At 46.7% G+C, this 17,849-nt stretch overlaps 1 pseudogene; it reads left to right on the top strand.

The window, feature by feature from the left end:
* Positions 1 to 657: 657 nt before the first annotated feature.
* On the top strand, positions 658 to 12,377 carry LOC129354466 (suppressor of tumorigenicity 14 protein-like; annotated as a pseudogene).
* Positions 12,378 to 17,849: the final 5,472 nt, after the last annotated feature.

Raw genomic sequence — 17,849 nt, 5'->3', positions numbered from 1 at the left:
GGCTGAGATTCTGCTGAGTCGTGGTTCTGTTCAGGACTTGTTGCCCAGTAGTGGATAAGTCAGGCGATGATCACCTGTTAACTCAAACACTGTCAGAGGTCAGAGGTCAGCTCGGCTCCCTAGCTCCTCCCTCAGGTTGTTTGCGCTCCACTAGTGAAGGCCCGTGAACTCTGACCTAAGGAGCCTCTGTCCTTGCAGGACCTGGATGTCGGCGAGCAGTTCCTGCAGGCGTCGGACTCCAGAGCCGTGGAAGAACCCGGGTCGCAGACGGCGGCTGTGGGCCGGACTGGGCCTGCTGGTCGCTGCCGGCGCCTTGGCTCTGCTGACCGGGCTGCTGGTGTGGCGCTTGCACCGTAAGTCGCTTCCTGTAAACGGGTCGGGCCGGTCGGTTCTGCAGGGACGCGGTCCAGAACCTGATTGTGGTGGCGGAACCTGTGGCTTCGATCAGAAGTGGGTTCTCCGGGCGGCGGCGGAGCGGGTAACGTCTGTCCTGCCGTCCAGTGCGCGCCGAGACGTCCGGGTCACGAAGCTCTACGCCGGCTCCCTGGAAATCGCCGGCCGCTCCTTCCGGCCCGACCTGGAGGAACCGGCAGCGACGGCTTCAGCGTTCTGGCCCAGAAGGTCAAGGAACAGGTGAGGCGGCTGCCCCAGAGCATCATGGGAAATGTTTCCTGTCTCATGGTCCTCTGTCTTCCAGCTCCAGCAGATCTACAGCCAGAACTCTGTGCTGGTCAAGTTCTACAAAGACTCCACGTGCAGGCCTTCAGGTCTGTCCCACCAGGGACACGTCAACTTCCTGAGGTTCTGTCCTGGTGGAGGGAGAGTTTCTGCAGACACGCTGCTGACCCTTTTCCTCCTGTCCCCTCTGTGTCCCTCCTATCCCTCTGTGTCCTTCCTGTCCCTCTGTGTCCCTCCTATCCCTCTGTGTCCTTCCTGTCCATCTGTGTCCCTCCTATCCCTCTGTGTCCTTCCTGTCCCTCCGTGTCCCTCCTGTCCCTCTGTGTCCCTCCTTTCCCTCTGTGTCCCTCCTGTCCCTCTGTGTCCTTCCTGTCCCTCTGTGTCTCCAGTGAAGGTGACGGCCAGCCGGACGGCACGGTGGCGTATTATGAGTCTGAGTTTGAACTCCCGGTCGTTCAGCTGTCCTCCCTGGACGAAGCCATGGTGTCTCTGGAGGCGACAGGAAGTCAGCGCGGACGGCTGATGAGACCCGACCCGGCGTTGAGGGTCGGCAGGGTCTCGTCTGGAGGTCAGAACCGGTCTGGCCAGCCTGAAATGTTCTGATCTGGTCTAATTGTTCGCCAGTAACCGACTCTGGCATGCTAAGCTAAAAGACGAGAACATGTGGGAGCTACAGATCTACAGCTACAGATCTAGAGCTACAGATCTACAGCTACAGATCTAGAGCTACAGATCTACAGCTACAGATCTACAGCTAGAGATCTACAGCTACAGATCTACAGCTACAGATCTACAGCTACAGATCTAGAGCTACAGATCTAGAGAGCTACAGATCTACAGCTACAGATCTACAGCTACAGATCTACAGCTACAGATCTACAGCTACAGATCTACAGCTACAGATCTACAGCTACAGATCTACAGCTACAGATCTACAGCTACAGATCTAGCTACAGATCTACAGCTACAGATCTACAGCTACAGATCTACAGCTACAGATCTACAGCTAGAGATCTACAGCTACAGATCTACAGCTACAGATCTACAGCTACAGATCTACAGCTAGAGATCTACAGTACAGATCTACAGCTACAGATCTACAGCTACAGATCTAGAGCTACAGATCTAGAGCTACAGATCTACAGCTACAGATCTACAGCTACAGATCTACAGCTACAGATCTATAGCTACAGATCTACAGCTACAGATCTACAGCTACAGATCTACAGCTACAGATCTACAGCTACAGATCTATAGCTACAGATCTACAGCTACAGATCTACAGCTACAGATCTAGAGCTCAGGTTCTGGTTCTGGTTCTGCTCTGCATCAGAACCAGAACCAAACGAGGAGAAGCAGCTTTCAGCTTCTATGCACCACAGATCTGGAACAAACGTCCAGAAACTGTAAAACAGCCGAAACCCTGAGATCCTTAAGTCCAGACTGAAAGCAGCTGGTTGGTTTTATTGGAAACATAATCAATAATCAATTTATTGATGACCTGATGGATTGTTGATTCTATGACTTTGTGATTGTGATGTAAAGCTCTGGAGACGCCTTGCTGCTGAAATGTGCTATACAGATACACTGATTGATTGATTGATTGATGATTGATTGATTGATTGATTGATTGATTGATGATGATTGATTGATTGATTGGTTGATTGATTGATTTTCATAAAGGACAGTCTGTCTTCAGGCCGTCTTGGACAGTTTTTTCCTGAAAGCAACAAGAAAACTAAATGTAATCAAAAAATAACCATCAATCAATATCAATCAATATCAGCTATTTGTTATCTTGTGTAAATTGGACGTTTGGATGAGATGGATCCCTGATGTCACACACTTTGGCGGATCTGTTTTAAACTCCCTGAGAAATGTTGTGGTGGTTCTGATCCAGGTTCTGCTGTGTTTGGCAGCTCTGGACCCCCGGCTGACCAGGACCAACACGTCCGGTGAGACTTACATTACACAAAACTTTGGTTCTGGTTTGACTGAAGCCTCATGCAATGGGTCCAGTTCTGGAAGGGATCCGGTTGGATCCGGGCAGAACCGTTCATCCAAACGTGGCTGATTTTTCAGAGAAGGCTCCGATCAGCGTCCACGTGAGGAAGAACGGACACGTGGATTCTCCCGGGTTCCCCGACGCGCCCTACGGCCCCAACCTGGCCCAGAAGTGGCAGCTCGGGCCGACCCCGGTCACCGGGTCCGCTTGGATTTCCACACTCTGATCCTTGAGGACGACTGTGAGCAGGACTTCATCCAGATCTACGACTCGCTGGCTCCAATCCGGCCCCGCCTCCTCACTGAGTGAGTCCCCCTTTTTCTTCCCTCACCTGAATCGCTGCAGACAGGTGAGTGACATCGCTGGTGGGCGTGGTCAGGTCGTGGCTCCTCCTACTTCCTGTCGGTGGAGACGTGTTGGTCCGTTTGGCCCTGAGCCTCTCTGTCTCCCCCTGCAGGCAGTGTGGATTCCCGCTCGGTTCTCTGGCCTTCGTGTCGTCTGGGAACGTCATGCTGCTGCTGCTGGTCACCAGTCGGGACAAGAACTTCCCCGGATTCAGAGCCTTTTACTCCCAGGTTCCTGCAGCCGCCGGAGGTGAGACGTTCAGGTGAACCGGTTCGTTCTGGTGAACAGGTTCTGGTGAACCGGTTCGTTCTGGTGAACAGGTTCTGGTGAACAGGTTCTGGTGAACAGGTTCGTTCTGGTGAACAGGTTCCGGTGAACCGGTTCGTTCTGGTGAACAGGTTCCGGTGAACCGGTTCGTTCTGGTGAACAGGTTCTGGTGAACCGGTTCGTTCTGGTGAACAGGTTCATGATCATAGTTTACCAGTGATGTCCAGTTGGTTGGTGTTTCCTCTTGTTGGACCTCCTGGTTCTGCCTGGTTGTGGGGTCAGTAGCTTCTGTTCTTTGTCCAGTCTGACCTTTGACCTTCTCCTCTCAGATTGCGGTGGAACGCTGAGCGGAGAACGAGGTTCGTTCTCCTCGCCGTTTTTCCCGGCCAACTATCCTCCCAAAGCCGACTGCAGCTGGACCATCCAGGGGAGTTTCTGACAGGATGATTTCATCGGACCGGAACCAGAACCGCGGCGGCTTGCGGTGACGTCGTTTCTCGTTTCACGTTCAGGTTCCTGAGGGCAGGTTGGTGAAGGTCCAGTTCCAGAGGTTTTCTGTAGGGAAGGACGCATCGCCGTGTCTCCATGACTACGTGACGATTGGCGAGGAACGGTAAGGAAGCTTCTGGCAGCTGGGATGTTCTGAATGGACCGACCACAACCCGAACCGGCTCTCCTCTTCCAGGCTGTGTGGCAGCCAATCAGAATCCTCCGTGTTCGTCAGCCGCAGCAGCAACAAGATGAGCGTGGGCTTCAGGTCGGACCGGGGCTCGTCCGCCCGGGCTTCAGCGCCCGGTACCAGGCCTTCGTCCCCACCGACCGTAAGACGCGTCGTTTCATAATTACAGGAATATAATCATGAAATGTTGCTCAATAAAAAAATAAAAATAAAACGCTGATCCCCTGTTGAGCAGCTTGTCCTGGGAAGTTCAGCTGTGGCACCAAGCTGTGCATCAACATGACGCTTCGCTGCGACGGCGTCAATGACTGCGGCGACAACAGCGATGAGATCAGCTGCAGTGAGTCCGAACGGCCGGTCACATCGCCCCCTGCTGTCCAGGAGGAGCAATCACTGCAAACAATGCTGACATTGGAGTCATTAGCTGAGTTTGATGTGACGACTGATTGATGACGACCAGGTTCTTCCTCTCAGGCTGTGCGCCGACGCACATGAAGTGTCAGAACAACATCTGCAAGGCAAAGTTCTGGATGTGACGGCGTGGACGACTGCGGCGAACCTCTGACGAAACGGCTGCGGTGAGAATTCCTCTGAACCGACGCGATTGGCCGGCCCGCTCAGCCTGAATAACCGGAACTCCCGGCGATCCGGTTCTGGTTCTGGAGATTCTGCTGAGCTCAGCAATTCTTCTTTTCTGCAGGAAAATGCGGCGCTGCAGAGTTCGCCTGCAGGAACGGCCGCTGCATCTCCAACGCGCTGCGATGCGACGGCAGAGACGACTGCGCGACGCCTCCGACGAGTCCACATGTCAGAAATGTAAGGACACCAGAACCGGGTCAGAAGCGTGTCAAACCGTGCTGGTACCGGGCCTTCAGTCAGTGGTTTGTGTCGGCTCTATGTGTGACGGATCTGGATTCAGGTTCAGGTACTGAATATGAACGAAACAGCATAAAAACCAACCACCGATGTTAATATGATCATAACTTGATGGGTAAAAATAGAACATGACTGATTCTTTAAAATGTTGTCCATTAAATGATGGAGAACAAAACAGTCTAGCGACCTCTGGTGGCCACATGGCTGCAGGCATGGAATTGCTGCCTTGTGATTGGCTGATTCCACATTAGCATAATGAGCAGTTGGACAATCAGGGGAGAGGCGGGTCTGGTTCAAGCCCCGCCTACTTCTGCAGCGTTTAGGGGAAACTAGTTGCCATTTTCCAGAACATTTATGGATTCAACGCTTTAGATGAACGAAGTCATCCTCCCACTACTTCCTGTCATCTTCTTCAGCGTTTCTGCCAGTAGCAACATCCGTCTGATGATCACGTTACTCAAAATGTTTCTGCGAAATAATTATTTCAATGCGGCACAAAAATCTTCTTCTCCAAACACATGAAGCAATTCATGTGGTAAATTCAGTTTGAAACATTTGATGGTAAACAGTGAATGGAAGCTGATGCTGACATCATCTCTGTCCTCTGCAGCGCTGCAGCTGCCCTGCTCCGACTTCACCTTCCGCTGCCGCAGCGGCCGCTGCATCAGCAGGCTGAACCCGGAGTGTGACGGCACGCCGGACTGTGAGGACGGCTCGGACGAGGACGACTGCGGTGGGTCCAGCTCTCTCTCTCTCTCACACACACACACACACACACACACACACACACACACACACACACACACACACACACACACTCTCTCTCTCTCTGACAGTCTGTGTCCCGCAGACTGCGGCATGCCGCCGTACCGCAGCCTCCGCATCGTGGGCGGTCAGGCGTCCCAGGAGGGCGAGTGGCCCTGGCAGGTGAGCCTCCACTTCAGAGCACAAGGACACACCTGTGGAGCCTCGGTGCTGAGCCACCGCTGGCTGCTGACCGCCGCCCACTGCGTCCAGGACAAGTAAGAACCGAACCGAGCCCAGCAGAACCCGGCTGAGTCTAACTACAGGAGCAGGTGGATCGGGATTCTCCAGCTCAGCGGGACCACATGGATTCTCAGAACTGACGATCTGTGCTACCGTCAGATTTTCCTGCCGTAGCACAGATAGATGGCTATGTCTATCTGTTGGTGCTACCTGTCTAAAACTGCTCCATCATGTTTGTGTTAAATATATTGCATAACAATATTTGAGTGACTGAAGTGGAAGCTTAGCCGTTCTGGTTAGCTTAGCATTGAAACAATTTAAATCATGACAAAACCAGAAGAAGATCACTTCCTTCATCTGATTATCCTACCGCTTAAAATGGAAAGCTGCAGATGCAGCTCTGATTATTAAAATATGCTGCCTGTTGAAATATTCAAAAACTGAAATGTTTGTAAGGATAAATCCTCAGCAGCCAGGGAAACAGCTTTTTATGGAAATGAATTTAAAGAGATCAACAAATCCAGATCACTGCAACTCCTTTATGCTCATTAATACTTTTTATGTCTGTTATCAGCAGCAGCCACAAAGTGTCACCGAACTGATAATATGATCAATATTCACTAATATCACACGGCTTCAATCCCACATAGTATCGCTGCCAACATCTATGAGCAAAGTTCAATAAAAAACACTAATTAAGATCAAATATTTGAAAGTACATAAAGCCAGGTGTAAATAAAATAAATTAAATAAAGCTTGCCTTAAACTACCTTACCTTTAATGAAACACACGAAACCAAACTTCCAGAGGTAAGAAACCTGCTGAGTCAGCAGATTGTGACATAGCATCACAAGGTAGGACGGATCGATGGCTGGGTAGCACAGATTGTTAGGACAACGACACGAGAAAATCATGACAATGATATGAAACAGATTCATCTATTTATCTGATGGGTGGATGGATGGATAAGTAGATAGAGAGATAGATAAAATGGTTGGATCTGTGGATCCATTTTCTTTATTGGGTGAACAAACTCCTGACTAAAATCAGTAGCTGTTAGCGATCAGTAGCTGTTAGCGATCAGTAGCTGTTAGCGATCAGTAGCTGTTAGCGATCAGTATCTGTTAGCGATCAGTAGCTGTTAGCGATCAGTAGCTGTTAGCGATCAGTATCTGTTAGCGATCAGTAGCTGTTAGCGATCAGTAGCTGTTAGCTGTCAGTAGCTTTTAGCGATCAGTAGCTGTTAGCGATCAGTAGCTGTTAGCGATCAGTATCTGTTAGCGATCAGTAGCTGTTCGCGATCAGTAGCTGTTAGCGATCAGTAGCTGTTAGCGATCAGTAGCTGTTAGCTGTCAGTAGCTGTTAGCGATCAGTAGCTGTTAGCGATCAGTAGCTGTTAGCGATCAGTAGCTGTTAGCGATCAGTAGCTGTTAGCGATCAGTAGCTGTTAGCGATCAGTAGCTGTTAGCGATCAGTAGCTGTTTAGCGATCAGTAGCTGTTAGCTGTCAGTAGCTTTAGCGATCAGTAGCTGTTAGCTGTCAGTAGCTGTTAGCGATCAGTAGCTGTTAGCGATCAGTAGCTGTTAGCGATCAGTAGCTGTTAGCTGTCAGTAGCTTTTAGCGATCAGTAGCTGTTAGCTGTCAGTAGCTGTTAGCGATCAGTAGCTGTTAGCGATCAGTAGCTCAGCTGGAGGATGGAATTGATTTGTTAGCCAGCAGAGGTTTAGTTTGGAGTTCAAGCATCACAAGTGTTGAGGGGAAAACATGAAGTCCTGCTTTCAGAGTGACAATGTGTGCTCTCCAGTTATGGCAGAGAAATTCCTTCATAGATTTACAGGTTGTCTTTGTGAACATGCAGCAGGTGGCGCTGCACCGTCCTGACCTTTGACCTCCATCCATGGCGCAGATACGCTGCGGCGGACGGATGGGAGGCCTGGCTGGGGCTGCACGCCCAGGGCCAGAGCAACCAGTGGACGACGCAGCGGAAGGTGAAGCGGATCGTGGTCCACCCAGACTACGACCGGGTCAGCCTGGACGGCGACATCGCCCTGATGGAGCTGGAAGCAGACCTGGTTCTGAACCAGAACATCTGGCCCGTCTGCCTGCCGTCTGCCGCACACCACTTCCCGGCCGGCCAGGAGGCCTGGATCACCGGCTGGGGCGCCACCGTGGAGGGAGGTGAGGCGCTTTGCTCCGGAAAGGTGCTGCTGGTTTGTTCTGTGAAGGGTCAAAGTTCACGGAGACAGTCTGCGCTCCTGGATCAGATCCTTCCTGTTTTTCAGAAACCAGCTGCAGGGTTCTCTACCGCACTGACTCATTTAAAAATCTACCTGAAAATGAACTGCAAGCAACTATTTACAGTCTGTAGCTTATAACCTCAGTATTCAATAAACTCTCATCTCCATGGTGAAATAAGATTCTGCCAATAATTCTTACATTTTACAGATTCTAATCTGACGGAAAAAAATCAGCCTTTCCATCATTATCTTCATTTCGGAGCTTCAGCCATTTCCTAATATTGTGTTGTTTTGCCTGCTACCATCCATCATAATCCTGTACATTTATTTATTAGCTGCTCTTGTTGTCCCTCAGCCCTGATCCATACAATTCTTTAAATCCAGCCCATAAGACACCATGTATTCACCATCCAGTACAGTGACCCGCTCCGTCTGATCCACATTTCCACCAACATCTTGCATCTTGGTGATTTCTTTGTGCAGGTGTAACAAAATATATGACAATATTCTTCTAGCCAAACTTTCTCCAGGAAAGGGAACAAGATGTTCTCCACTGTTCCCACATATCTCCTCCCAGTTCTGCTGTGAAAGCCTACAGTTAGCTCACAGTTAGCCTACAGATAGCCTGCATTTAGCTCACAGTTAACCTGCAGTTAGCTCACATAGTAAGCAGTTAGCTCAGTTAGCCTGCAGTTAGTTCACATTTAGCCTACAGTTAGCTCACAGCCTACAGTTAGCCTACAGTTAGCTCAGTTATCCTGCAGTTAGCCTACAGTTAGCTCAGTTAGCCTGCAGTTAGCTCACAGTTATCCTGCAGTTAGCTCACAGTTAACTCAGTTAGACTGCAGTTAGCTGCAGTTAGCCTACAGTTAGCTCAGTTAGCCTGCAGCTAGCTCAGTTATCCTGCAGTTAGCTCAGTTAGCCTGCAGTTAGCTCAAAGTTAGCCTACAGTTAGCTCAGTTAGCCTGCAGTTAGCCTTGTAATATTCGGCTTGATTAAAGCAGAACTCACAAAGAAACACACAAGGGGGATCTTGTTCCAGGTAAAGGTTAAAAGTGTTACCAGAATCAGTTTGATAAAAAACAAATGTTCACCCACTCAGTATGAAATTAAAGGTTTGCACCAGAAATAATTTATTCAGAAACCCAAAATTTGAATAGTTAATCAACCTAAATCAACATCAAAACCCCCCAAAATATCAAGAGTCTGATTTGCCTTGTCAGGCCGATTCACAAACCACACTTAAAAAATAGAAAATCCCAAAAGTCCTGTTCCTTTTTTATATTTTTGTCCATAAGGGAGTCCCATACATCCAAATCTAACCACGACCTGGAAGTGTCGCTCCGTATTAATCCCCGTCTTCTTCCCGAAGAAAATCCAAAACGTCAAAAAAGAACCCCAAAAAAGATGAGAAAAAAGAAGAGTGGTACCACCCAAAAAAACCCCCAAAAGAAAATAAAGTCCAGATCTCACCGGGAGCGTCCCTTTTCCCCCCCGGTGGTTTCCTCCATGGACTGTCGTCGTCCTTCTGCACCGGGCGGCGTTCCCTCGGTGCACCCTCCGGTCCAGGCTTCCGGGCCCGATCTGTGGCGCTGGGACGAACCTTAATCGAACCTTAATCGATGTTTTATCTTTTTGTTACTTTTCTTTGGATTAAACAGACACTAAGGATAAGGCCAAAACTCCCGCTGCACAGATCGACACGAGCGTCTTTCTTACAGATTGCGCCGCGCCTTCCGGCGCACACGCCCCCTTTTTATCTCTAATTCCCACACACCTGGCCCCAAACATGATTTACCCAACATCAGTTTTTTTAACAGTGGAACTTCGACATTTTTTTTTCTTATGTTTTTATTTATAATGAAATCCACAACTGTTCCACTAGACAGCTTGGTATTTTTAACATTTATTATATTTGCTGAGAAAAACAAAACATAGTGGTTATGTTACAGCCTACAGTTAGCTCACAGTTTGCCTACAGTTAGCTCAGTTAGCCTGCAGTTAGCTCAAAGTTATCCTGCAATTAGCTCACAGTTAGCTCAGTTAGCCTGCAGTTAGCCTACAGTTAGCTCAGTTAGCCTGCAGTTAGCCTACAGTTAGCTCACAGTTAGCCTACAGTTAGCTCAGTTAGCTGCAGTTAGCTCACAGTTATCCTGCAGTTAGCTCACAGTTAACTCAGTTAGACTGCAGCAAGCTGCAGTTAGCCTACAGTTAGCTCAGTTAGCCTGCAGCTAGCTCACAGTTATCCCTTCAGTTAGCTCAGTTAGCCTGCAGTTAGCTCACAGTTAGCTCAGTCAGCCTGCAGTTAGCTCACAGTTATCCTGCAGTTAGCTCACAGTTAGCTCAGTTAGCCTGCAGTTAGCTTACAGTTAGCTCAGTTAGCCTGCAGTTAACCTACAGTTAGCTCACAGTTAGCCTACAGTTAGCTCAGTTAGCCTGCAGTTAGCTCACAGTTATCCTGCAGTTAGCTCACAGTTAACTCAGTTAGACTGCAGTTAGCTGCAGTTAGCCTACAGTTAGCTCAGTTAGCCTGCAGCTAGCTCACAGTTATCCTTCAGTTAGCTCAGTTAGCCTGCAGTTAGCTCACAGTTAGCCTACAGTTAGCTCAGTTAGCCCACAGTTAGCTCAGTTAGCCTGCAGTTAGCTCACAGTTATCCTGCAGTTAGCTCAAAGTTAGCTCAGTTAGCCTGCAGTTAGCCTACAGTTAGTTCAGTTAGCCTGCAGCTAGCTCACAGTTATCCTGCAGTTAGCTCAGTTAGCCTACAGTTTGCTCAGTTTGCCTGTAGTTAGCTCACAGTTATCCTGCAGTTAGCTCAGTTAGCCTGCAGTTAGCTCACAGTTAGCCTACAGCCACTTACTGTTACATTGCTGTTGCTTTGCTTCACATTTTCCAATCCTGTGTACAATTTTAATTGATTTAATAAACTCTTAGTCCGATAAATATTTCTGTGAAGTTTTGGTTACTGACTACTAAAACTTTCCAAGACATGCTCTTATTTTGAAGGGATGAAGACTTTTATGCGTTTCCTGCCCAGCTGCTGTTGAGTTTTAGAGCCATAAGACCTTTAAAAATCAAGCAAAGTCGTTGTAATGACAGATGACGATGTTGCAGCGGTGAACCCGACCCGTTTGCGTGTTCTGCAGGTGCCGGCACCAGTGTTCTGCAGAAAGCCCGGGTCCGGATCATCAACAGCACCGTGTGTCGGACTCTGCTGCGGGACCCGCTCAGCGACCGGATGCTGTGCGCCGGGGTGCTGGGCGGAGGCGTGGACGCCTGTCAGGTGAGGCCGGTTCTCTGGAGCCCAGCCGGATCAGAACCGGACCCGCCGGGCAGGGGAGCGGGGCCCGCTCACAGGAGTCACGGTTTCCTCTGTCGCCCCCTGCAGGGCGACTCGGGCGGGCCGCTGGCCGTCACCGACCCCAGTGGGCGGGTCTTCGTGGCGGGCGTGATCAGCTGGGGCGAAGGCTGCGCCCTCAGGAACAAACCCGGCGTCTACACCCGGGTCACCCGGTTCCGGCGCTGGATCAGGGACCAGACCGGAGTCTGAGCAGAATCCGCCTGTGGTCGGCATGGTAACAGATCAGCTGCTTCACGAGCCAAAATGCAAAATCTTCCACTGCTGCAACATCTGCTCAGAAAAAGTTCAATCAGGAAATGAGTCCAAGCTGTCGGGAGGAAGTGACATCATGATCAGGGAGTAAAACCCTAAATAAAAACTTTTCCCTCCAGTTATCAGGAAACATTTGACTCCATCGCTATAAATAATTCCCCTCAGCTCCTCGACCCTTCGACCCCTAGAGCCTTCGACTCCTCGACCTTTTGACCCCTCGACTTCCTGCTTCACTTCTTCATTTATTCAGTAAAACTGATGGTTTCATGAAGTACAGATTTGTTTTAAACATATCATTCCATATTTATTGCCATCCTCTGACCACTAGATGGTGACAAAATGCTTCCCTGGTTGGTGTAGAATCTGCATCATCAGGGTTTGGTGGCACTGTGCCCAGCAGGGCGGTGTGGAGACTTCAGGTGAATTAATAGTTGATCTAATCAGATTCTAGGTGTAAACAAAGGAGCCGGTTTCTCTCAGGAAGATTATTTTAAAGCATCGGGTCTTTCTGTTCAATCTGAGGCGTTTAATGTTGTGGGTTTTTACAGTTGCATTGTATTTGTGAGTTTTGAACTTTTTAAAAACATTTCTGTTTAGGCTCTTCTGCCCCTCAATCCATAATCAATGCTACCATTGATTACGGATAAAATGCTTCGCTGGGAGTTTCTGATTAAACTCAAAGTTGAAACCTCTGCAGGCTTCGTCTGGTCTGTTCAGAAAAATGAGGCGCCATGTTTCCCTGTTGGGACCTGAAGAGCGGTGAAATATCCCACTTTCCAAGGTCTGTAAACGCATCATGAAGGAGATGGTGCCCCTTTACTAATTACAGTGATTTACTGTTATAATAGATTATGACATTCATCCTGTCGGGGTCTGGCGGTCGCCATCGCTGTAGATTATAACAGTTTAATATTATTATATGAATCGCTTCATTAGTGGAAAGTGTAACTGAAACATTAAAGTCTACGTTTTTTTAGCAGGTCTTAAGCAAGGTAATAAAATTAACATTAAACAGCCCTACAAGGGGAGGACACGCCTTCTAATGCATATATTTAAATGAAGGGAATACACATCCTCATAAAAAGGTCTGTTTTACAGCAGAAGATCGAATTGCTTTGTGCCCAAGTGAGCAATTCCCAAAAATGCATTTTTGTCTTTCCTTTCAACTCATTGCAGGTAATTCTATGTTTTGTCATGTGTTGGACTTCTTGATGATCTGGGTGTGATGCTGATCTAACATTCTGAATGCATTGAATTCTCTGGATAAAGCTCTAGATATCTCTGAAGTTTGATGTTGAATGGTTGTTTCTTTATTTCCACTGCACATGCAGAGTCCTGAATCTGGGAAACTAGAGGAAAATTAGCAAGCAAAGTGAAGTTATTCCTCTAAGTTTTAACACTAGCCACATTTAATAGACATATAGCGCTCCTTAGCATAGCTTTGCTTAAATTTTAAACTTAGCACAAACATTAGCATTTCTCTGTTTCCCACCAGTGCACTGCCATAGGCAGTGCAATAAGATTATCCTGCATGATCCTTTCCACTCAGGTTAGGGCTCTGCCTTGCACAGCAAGGCAGAGCATTAGCATTAGCCTTTTACCTTGCATGAGGTATTAGCTATTTCCCTTACTTATTACCCATATTTACTATACATGCTTGTGACTCTCCACATTGTATTGATGACATTGCAGCTTTCTTTAGCATGGATGCTAATGTTTAGCATCAGAACGCTGGGTCAAAATCGACGGGCACACTTTGGCAGGCCCCGGTTAAATTTCTTCAGGAATTTTCTAGTTATTGGGGCCCTGCCCATAGCAATGCATAAGGAGAGCAGTTACTGACTTGCAAAGCAAGTCAGTAACTGCCTCCATGCATTGCATGGCAGGCACCTATTATTCTACACCCAATAGAATATCTCTTTATTGGGGCCTGCCTAGCAATGCATAAGGAGAGCAGTGACTGACTTGCGAAGCAAGTCAGTCACTGCCTCCATGCATTGCATGGCAGGCACCTATTAATCTTCACCCAATAGAATGCCTCTTTATTGGGGCCTGCCCATAGCAATGCATAAGGAGAGCAGTGACTGACTTGCGAAGCAAGTCAGTCACTGCTCTCCTTATGCATTGCATGGCAGGCACCTATTATTCTACACCCAATAGAATGTCTCTGTCTTTATTGGGGCCTGCCTAGCAATGCATAAGGAGAGCAGTGACTGACTTGCGAAGCAAGTCAGTCACTGCCTCCATGCATTGCATGGCAGGCACCTATTAATCTTCACCCAATAGAATGCCTCTTTATATATTATAACTTATTCTTCCGTAGACCGGAATGCGGCTCGCACCGCTGCGAGCCCACCCACAAAAGTGGTATCAAAACGTGCGGCTCGTTCCCGGCATTGGAGCTATTACTTTTATGGGGAATCGGCGTTACGACGGCGACGTAAAAAGCGAAAAACGAGCAAAATTTCCAACTGCCGAACCGAAAAGCTCAACTGCCAAAACCTAGAGTGTAACTGACGTTTCGTTAGAGTGTGGGAAGCAGTGCGATTCTGACCCCAAATAAATTTTGAAATCGCCGCCATGCCCACAAATATCGTGCAATCGGTATCAAACTCGGTCATGACATAGATACGAATGTCTGCTCCGGTAAAATGTTTTCAAATTTTTCTAGGGCTTACGGTTTTCTGTCAAGGTACTTTAGAGCAAAATCAAGTTCCAGCCTAACTGACGCTCTCCACCATATATTTTCATACTTTTATGGAAAATTTCAGACCTCAGCACACACCATTTTTCTCTCATCGCTGTAATTACTGTGAATGAGCTACAGATTTGATTTGCAGGACTATCGGAGACAAAAAATAGCTCTCTCATATGCTTCAAACGGTTTTCCGATACGTATCATGGTTCCCGAACGGCAAGGAGTTGTTCGGGCTGCTTTTTCCATTATAACTGACTGAGCTGTCTCACAAAGATAGAAATCTGTCTCTGCCTCACACACATGACAGTTGACCTCTTTAGAACTACAATTCCTGAAGGTTAGAACTACAACATGGCGGAACACTCAGTGCCTACAAAAGAGATCAGAGCTGATTGTCAGAACTACAACATGGTGGAACTGTCAGTTACTACTGAGGAGGAATGAGCTGGCCTTTAGAACTACATTGTGTGGGCTTTTATAACTGATTTTAAGCAACCATTGTTACACACAGTATTAGTGTGGCAATTTTAAATTAAGCTTAAAGAAAATTTCAATATGAAAGCTTGAATATTTCTCTCAGGCCTTTCAGAAAAAATAACTGCTTCAAGCATTTAGAATTAAGTCTCTCCTTGTGTGTCACACTGACATGACAGTTGACCTTCTCCTTAAACTACAATAAGTGCAGGTTTGGACTACAACATGGCGGAAGAGTCAGTGCCTACAGAAGAGGTCATAGGTGAATATAAAAACTACCACATGGTGAACTGTCAGTTACTGCTGAGGAGGAATGAGCTGGCCTTTAGAATTACATTGTGTTTGGGCTTTTTATCACTGATTTTAACCAGCCATTGTTACACACAGTATTTGTGTGGAAACTTTAAATTAAGCTGAATGAAAATTTCAAAATAAAACCTTGAATATTTTTCCCAGGCCTGTCAGAAAAACTAACTTCTTCAAGCACTTAGAATTAAGTCTCTCCTTGTGTGTCACACTGACATGACAGTTGACCTCTTCTTTAGAACTACAATTCCTGAAGGTTAGAACTACAACATGGCAGAACACTCAGTGCCTACAGAAGAGGTCATAGGTGAATATAAAAACTAAAACATGGTGGAACTGTCAGTTACTACTGAGGAGGACTGAGCTGCTCTTTAGAACTACAATTCCTGAAGGTTAGAACTACAACATGGCGGAACACTCAGTGCCTTCAGAAGAGGTCATAGGTGAATATAGAAACTACAACATGGTGGAACTGTCAGTTACTACTAAGGAGGACTGAGCTGGCCGTGACAAGTACTTGGTTTTTGGGAATTTTAGAACTGATTTCAAAACTCCATAGTTACACATGGGATTAGTGTTACCATTAAAATTAAGCTTAATGTAAATTTCAAAATAAAAGCCTTGACAATTTTTCCATCAAGTAATTGCTCTTTTGACCACTATATGACTGATTTAACCCAATCAGTGTTAAACATGGGATGAGATTGGCCATTTAAAATTAATCTCAATGAAAATTTCAAAATAAAAGCCTTAAGATTCGTTTGTGGCTAATGCAGCGCCGCAGGCGCTGCAATGATATTAGCTTGCTTGATCTTTTTTAGTCAGGTTAGCATTAGCCTTTTACCTTAAATGAGGTATTAGCTATTTCTGACTTATTAGCGATATTTGGTATGGTGAATGGAGTAAGTAAATTACAGAGAACATGCTCGTGATTGTCAACATTCTACTGACAGTATTCATTCTAACATTAGCATTTTTCCTAATTTTAGCTTATACACTTAATTTAACATACTGAATGGTGCAAGTTCATGTTAGTGAACATTCTTGTGATTCTCCATATGATACTTTGTCATTTTTAGCAAAGCTTAGCATGGATGCTAATGTTTAGCATCAGAACGCTGGGTCCAAACCGACGGGCACACTTTGGCAGGCCCCGGTTAAATTTCTTCAGGAATTTTCTAGTTATTCTTTATTTTTCTTCCGCCAGCCGGAATGCGGCTCGTACCGCTGCGAGCCCACCCACAAACGTGGTATCAAAACGTGCGGCTCGTTCCCGGCATTTGAGCTATTACTTTTGGTGGGATTCGGAGTTACGATAAAAAAGTAAAAAGCGAAAAACCATCAAAAAATTCTTGTCAGTTAGAAACTGCCCAAACTAGAGTGTAATCAACGTTTCGTTAGAGTGTGGGAAGCAGTGCGATTCTGACCCCAAATACATTTTGAAATCGCCGTCACGCCCACAAATATCACCCTATCGGTATCAAACTCGGTCATGACATAGATATGCATGCCTGCTCCGGTAAAATGTTTTCAAAATTTTTCTAGGGCTTACGGTTTTCTGTCTAGGGGCTTCAGAGCGAAGTGATGCGACAGGATTTCGACTCGCTCAGCCAGGTTCACTTCCATGTATTTCTGAAAAATGTCAGACCTCAGCGCACAACATTTTTATCTTGTCGCTGTTATTAATGTGAGTGATGTACAGATATGAATAGCGGGACTATCGGAGACGAAAGATAGCCCTCTCATACGCTTCAAACGGTTTTTCCGATACGTATCACGGTTTCCGAACGGGAAGGAGTTGTTCGGACCGCTTTTTTCAGTCAAAACTGACTGGGTGTCTCACAAAGATAGAATTCTTTCTGTCTCACACACATGACAGTTGCAGAGGATTAATTACCATAGCAACGAAGCACAGCAGGGCCGAGCAGCTGATTAGGACTACAAAAACGCATCACTGTAGTTTTTACTATGGCAGAGCTCTGAGGAAGGAGCTGGCCTTTAGAATTATAAATTAGAACTACAAAAACGCATCACTGTAGTTTTTACTATGGCTGAGCTCTGAGGAAGGAGCTGGCCTTTAGAATTATAAATTAGAACTACAAATACGCATCACTGTAGTTTTTACTATGGCTGAGCTCTGAGGAAGGAGCTGGCCTGTAGAACTACTTGTGTTTTGGGCATTTTATAACTGATTTTAACCAACCTTTGCTACACATGGGATTAGTGTTAATTAAGTTTAATTAAAATTTCACAAACATTTTACAAGCATTAGCACAAACATTAGCATTTCACTGTTCCCCACTAGTGCACTGCCGTAGGCAGTTTAATAACATTATCCTGCATGATCTTTTCCAATCAGGTTAGGGCTCTGCCTTGCGCAGCAAGGCAAAGCATTAGCATTAGCCTTTTACGTTAAATGAGGTATTAGCTGTTTCCTTTAATTATTACCCATGTTCAATAATTCATGCTTGTGACTGTCCACGTGCTATTGATGACATCGCAGCTTTCTTTAGCATGGATGCTAATGTTTAGCATCAGAACGCTGGGTCCAAACCGACGGGCACACTTTGGGAGGCCCCGGTTAAATTTCTTCAGGAATTTTCTAGGGTAGGCTTAGTTTCTCCATTAATGTTTGCTGAGAGCAAGCAGTCAGTGGAGGGGATGTATTTCCTTTTGCTATAATTTT

This window comes from Poeciliopsis prolifica, unplaced genomic scaffold (genome assembly GCF_027474105.1).
Source record: "Poeciliopsis prolifica strain line A6 unplaced genomic scaffold, Auburn_PproV2 SCAFFOLD110, whole genome shotgun sequence".
Lineage (NCBI taxonomy): Eukaryota > Metazoa > Chordata > Actinopteri > Cyprinodontiformes > Poeciliidae > Poeciliopsis > Poeciliopsis prolifica.
The sequence above is the reverse complement of the archived record's forward strand: the minus strand, read 5'-3'. Positions and strand labels throughout refer to the sequence as shown.